The sequence below is a fragment of the Apium graveolens genome, chromosome 6, assembly GCF_009905375.1.
Source record: "Apium graveolens cultivar Ventura chromosome 6, ASM990537v1, whole genome shotgun sequence".
Taxonomy (NCBI): domain Eukaryota; kingdom Viridiplantae; phylum Streptophyta; class Magnoliopsida; order Apiales; family Apiaceae; genus Apium; species Apium graveolens.
Window position 1 is genome coordinate 82190518 of NC_133652.1, and position 6249 is coordinate 82196766.

General features: G+C 36.1%; 1 long non-coding RNA gene across 1 annotated transcript; it reads left to right on the forward strand.

Moving 5' to 3' along the window:
- The first annotated feature begins 4615 nt into the window (after window positions 1–4615).
- LOC141664340 (uncharacterized) lies at window positions 4616–5076 on the forward strand. Its single transcript, XR_012551966.1, has 3 exons — window positions 4616–4686; window positions 4782–4894; window positions 5010–5076. It is a non-coding gene; the product is annotated as an uncharacterized LOC141664340 (long non-coding RNA).
- Window positions 5077–6249: the final 1173 nt, after the last annotated feature.

A 6249-nucleotide genomic window follows, 5' to 3' on the forward strand; every position in this document is an offset into this window, starting at 1 on the left:
ATCATTTATCGTTGCCCACTGGGCTTGTTTTAGAACTAGATAACTGTTTTTACGTGCCTGCGATTTGCATAAAATTATTTCGGTTTCTTGTTTGGACAAGAAAGGTTTTTCATTTTTGATTCAGAACAATAGTTGTTCCTTTTCATTCAATAATGTTAAATACGGGATTACACGTTTGGTTAATGGTTTATATGTTCTTGATATAGATACTCTTGTCTATAACATAAATAATGATAATAAACGTATTAAGATGAAAGACTCAAATTAAACATACCTTTGGCATTATCGTTTAGGTCACATAAATGAGAAACGTATTTCCAAATTACATAAAGATGGTTACTTGGATAAGTTTGATTTTGAATCATACGAAGAATGCAGATCTTGTCTCATTGGAAAAATGGCTAAAGCTCCTTTTACCGGACAAGGTGAAAGGGCCACCGAACGATTAGGACTTATACATAGTGATGTATGTGGTCCAATGCGTATGATGGCAAAAGGTGGCTTTTACTACTTCATTACTTTTACTGATGATTTCAGTAGATATGTATATGTGTATCTTTTGAAGAACAAATCCGATTCTTTTGAAAAGTTCAAAGAATACAAGGCTGAAGTGGAAAACCAAACAGAGGAAACTATAAAAGTTCTACGATCAGATCGTGAAGGAGAATACTTAAGCCTCGAGTTTAAAGGTTTTTTGAAGGAGTGTGTTATCGTATCACAACTTACTCCTCCTAGAACGTCTCAATGGAATGGAGTTTCCTGAGAGGAGAAATCGTACCTTGTTGGACATGGTGCGATCGATGATGAGTCTAGTAGATCTTTCAATAAGTTTCTGGGGTTATGCTCTAGAAATGGCTACATATACACTAAACTGAGTTCCAACTAAATCGGTTCAAAAGACTCCATATGAGATGTGGACTGAGAAACGTCACAACATGTCTTTTATAAAAGTATGGGGATGTGAAGCATTTGTGAAACACTTGGTGTCTGACAAGCTGGGACCAAAATCGGATAAATGTTATTTTGTGGGATATCCTGAAGAAACTAAAGGGTATAGTTTATATAATCCTACCGAGAACAAAGTGTTTGTTGCTCGAACCGCTGTATTTCTTGAAAGAGAGTTACTTTCAAAGAAAATTAGTGGGAGGACTATAGATCTCGATGAAGATCGAATTGTACAAAATAATATTGAACCAGAGTTGGAAAATAGGCAGAAAGTACATCAAGATGTTCCTGCTCCGGAAACACAGGTTGTTCGTAGATCTAGTAGGGCTCGTCATGAGCCAGAGAGATATTATGGATTTCTCTTGACTCAAGATGATGATGTAATGCTCATAGATAATGATGAGCCTTTTACCTACCAAGATGCTATGAACAGTCCAGACTTCGAGAGATGGCTAGTGGCCATGAAATCCGAAATGGAATCCATGTATCAAAATAAAGTATGGACTTTAGTTGATCCACCTGAAGGGGTAAAACCTATAGGATGCAAGTGGGTTTTCAAGAAGAAAACTGACGTGGATGGTAAAGTACAGACCTATAAAGCGTGACTGGAGGTAAAAGGTTTCAAACAAGTTCATGGTATAGACTATGATGAGACCTTTTCACCAGTTGCTATGGTCAAGTCCATCAGGATTTTTCTAGCAATAGCTGCTTACTACGACTATGAGATTTGGCAAATGGATGTCAAAACCGCTTTCTTAAATGGGAGCCTTGAAGAGGATGTATACATGATACAACCTGAGGGTTTTGTCGATCCCAAGTTTACTAAGATGGTCTGTAAGTTGCTTCGATCTATTTATGGATTGAAGCAAACCTCAAGGAGATGAAATCGTCGTTTTGATGAAACAATCAAAGAATTTGGCTTTATTCAAAATGAAGATGAACCATGTGTTTACAAGAAGGTTAGTGGGAGCCATTGGCATTCCTAGTACTATATGTAATTGACATATTACTAATAGGGAATGACATACCTTCTCTACAGGCTGTTAAGACTTCGTTGGGAAATAGTTTCTCGATGAAGGACTTAGGTGATGCTACCGATATATTAGGAATCAAGATCTATAGAGATAGATCAAGGAAATTAATCGGCCTAAGTCAGAGTACATACATTGACAAAGTATTGCATCGTTTCGGGATGCAAGAGGCAAAAAGAGGATATGTCCCAATGTCTCATGGGATATTGATCTCAAAAGCCAACTGCCCTAAATCATTAGATGATAAGGGTTGTATGAGCAAAGTTCCATATGCTTCGGCAATTGTATCTATAATGTATGCGATGATATGTACTCATCCTGATGTTTTGTATTCCTTGAGCATGACGAGCAGATACCAGTCTAATCTTGGTGAGGGTCAACAGACAGCTGTCAAGAATATTCTTAAGTACTTGAAAAAGGATTAAAGATTCATTCTTGGTGTATGGAGGAGATGAGAAGCTGGTTGTAAAGGGTTACACTGATGCCAGCTTTTAGACAGACAGAGACGATTCAGTATCTCAGTCAGGTTTTATGTTTTTCTTTAATGGAGGTGCTGTAAGCTGGAAGAGTTCAAAGTAAGAGATAGTAGCTGATTCTATAATGGAAGCTGAGTATATTGCTGCCAGTGAAGCAGCCAAAGAGTCTATTTGGATACGGAAATTCATAACGGGACTTGGTGTGGTTCCATCGATCACAGATCCAGTTGATCTTTACTGTGATAATAATGGATCAATCGCGCAGGCTAAAGAACCAAGGTCCCCTTCCCGGGCAAAGCATATACTTAGGAGATATCACCTCCTTCGAGAGATTAATGAAAGAGGAGATATACATATATGTAAAGTACATACTGATGATAATGTTGCAGACCCACTGAGTAAGGCTTTGTCGCAGCAAAATCACGAAGGTCATACTAGTTCCATGGGTATTAGATACACGGGTGATTGGCTCTAGTGCAAGTGGGAGATTGTTAGTGTTTGTGCCCTAGAGACAACACTATTATGTTATATTATGAAACATTTGGATTATTAATTATGATTATATGGATTATTCTTTAGTAATTTATTATATCTTTATTTTCTGCGATAAGATGTTAGATTAATAAATGTCCTTGAAATATGATATGTAAATCTATATCTCTAAGTACATGACTTAGAAATGAGATTATGAGAATAGTATTGATATTCCTGTTAGATATATTTGAGATGTCATGTCTAATATAATTTGTGTTTAGTTTTCAGAACTTAATAACATGACAAATCAGGACTTACTGGAAGTCAGAACTTAATATCAGAACTTAAGGTCATATCAGAACTTAAGTGCGGGAAGACTTTCAGTTAAGGAATGAAGCTGATTTACAGGAGAAGATCGAGACTAAAACAAAAGAAGATATGCATAGAAAGAGTTAGAAGACTGGAAGACTTGTAGAAGATATCTGATTGATATATTTTAGGAGACAGAATTGTATTCCATATCAATTAGAATATATCTTGTAACTGTGTACTATATAAACACAAACTTAGGGTTTACACTAGATGTGTTATCATTATCTAGAAGATTATACATTGTAACCTAGCAGCTCTTAGTGATATTTGTTCATCACTGAGAGAGAACAGCAGTTTATATTATAACATAGTTTATTGAATATACTTGATCTTTGTTACATACTTGTGTTAAATCGATTTGATTGTATAAACACTGTATTCAACCCCCTTCTACAGTGTTTCACTACTAGAATTCTGTCAATAGACATCGGTCCTTAGACATCGGTTACTCAGATGACCGATGTTAAAGTTTTTTTAGACACCGGTTATTTTAAAACCGATGTTACTGCTTATATTAGACATCGGTCGAGAAAATAACCGTTGTCTATAGTTATTTTTCAAAAATGAGAAACGTTAGTTAGATACCGGTTTTTTATATAACCGATATCTTTGTTTTATAGACATCAGTTGTATTTTACAACCGTTGTCGATGGTTAACTTAAAAAATTAAAAAAAAAACACGCGGAAACTTTCCCCCATTATTCCCCAAATATTCCCCCCTAAACCAAAAAAAACATGTTTTCCCCTAATTCTTTTTCTTGTCTCTCTCTCACTCTCACTCTCTCTACTCTCTCTCTGAGCTCTCTCTGTTCTCTCTGGTTCTTTCTCTCTCTCTCTTTCATCTCTCTGCTTCTCTCCCTCTCTCTCTTCCATCTCTCTCTCTCACACACACAACATATCAGTTGATTGCAAGTATATAGGGTCTCAATTAAACCCCAAATTGAAGAACACCTTCAATTAATCAAATCCCATCTACGAGAAACCCTAATTTCTGAATAGGTTTGTTTGTTCAATTAGGTTTGTTTGTTCAATTAGGTTTAATTTTTCCGTCTCCCCACCAGAAAACCATCTCTCTCCACTCGTTTATTCAGGTACTAATTATTACACACACTCTTGCCTTTTATATTGTGCTATTACATTTATTATAACACACAGTGATGATATTTGTGTGTGTTTTGTAGTTGTCCGGTTGAAATGAGTTTGATGCAACCCTATCACACGACCACTGCTTCTGCTTTGATGACTTCTATGTTTACGCTTTCGAGAGTCGGTTACGGTTGGCTCCCCGAAGGTATTTTATTTTTTCATCCTTTTTAACTAAAGATGGAGGCATTGATGTTATTGAGACATATGTGTTTTGGAATGTTCATGAGCCTTCTCCTGGCAATGTACTTTACTTTTATCTCTATTTCTATCCATTGTTCTTTTACATTGTTTCCATTTTTTACTTTAAGATCTATAATTTGTTTCTATTTAACTTCAGTACAATTTTGAGGGGAGATATGATCTAGTTAGGTTTCTAAAGACAGTGCAGAAAGCAGGGCTTTATGCGAATCTTCGAGTCGGGCCTTATGTCTGTGCCGAATGGAATTTTGGGTATTGTATATAGTTGTTTTAGATCTTATTTTGTTTATTCTGATGCATGTGTCGGTGAGAATTAAAATTTTAAATTTTTTTAATGGGATGTGTGTTTTTTTGTAAATTTGTTCAGAGGGTTTCCTGTTTGGCTGAAGTATGTTCTAGGCATTAGCTTCAGAACAGACAATGAGCCATTTAAGGTTATAATTTTGGATTTGAATTACTTCCATTTTTGCATATTTCTTGGTGTTATCGACTTAAGTAATTAACTTGTTAATTGAATGAAATGGCGGTGTTGCAAATGGCTATGAAAGGTTTTACAGAGAAAATTGTCAATTTGATGAAGAGTGAAAAAATGTATAAGTCTCAAGGAGGCCCCATTATTCTCTCCCAGGTTTGAGTTTAAAGCCGTTTATTGACTGCGATTGGTAACTTTTGTATATGCTCTATTGCTGTGGGGATGGTGGTAGAGATTATTGTGCAGTATCCCATCCAAGACCGAAAGTATCGCCCTGGGATTGACAATCTTCTTGTGCTGCTTATTGGAGGAATTCCAATTGCTATGCCCACAGTTTTATCAGTAACAATGGCCATTAGTGCTCAAAGATTGGCTCAGCAGGTTAGCCATGTTTTTTTCGTTTACTGTGATTTATATAGCTTGTAATGTGGTGTAAAAAATGACATGTTTATATTGACAGGGAGCCATCACAAAAAGAATGACAACAATAGAAGAGATGGTCGGCATGGACGTGCTTTGCAGTGACAAAACCGGAACTTTAATGTTAAACAAGCTTATCGTTGACAAAAACCTGGTTGAGGTAATTTTGATGAAGTGAACCCTGCTGTTACATTTTTTCCTTGTAGAAATAAAACATGTATCCTTATACAAGCTTAATATTAGCTCTTGTGTAACGGTACTCTGTTTAATTCCTGTAGGTATTTGCAAAAGGAATAGATGCAGATGCTGTTGTTCTTGTGGCAGCTCGAGCCTCACGAACAGAAAACCAGGATGCAATAGATACTACCATAGTTGGGATGCTGGCTAACCCAAAGGAGGTAAATAATAAACCAGATCTTTCTTCTCCAGATCTTTACGCAAAATTCATTAGTTTGTAGTGTACTAATTGTTTGTCATATTTCAGGCTCATATATATTCTGCAAAAGGTGGAGATTGTTCAGCTTTTCTCTCAAATTATGATTCAAAGTCTGTTGCAAGAGTATTGTTCAATGATAAACACTATAATCTGCCACCTTGGTCAATCAGTATTCTTCCCGACTGCCACAATATAGTCTTCAATACTGCTAAAGTATGTAAAGATAATGTCTCTTATTTAGTTTTGTTTGCAGCCTGTCTAATTGTAGAATCCTGATAA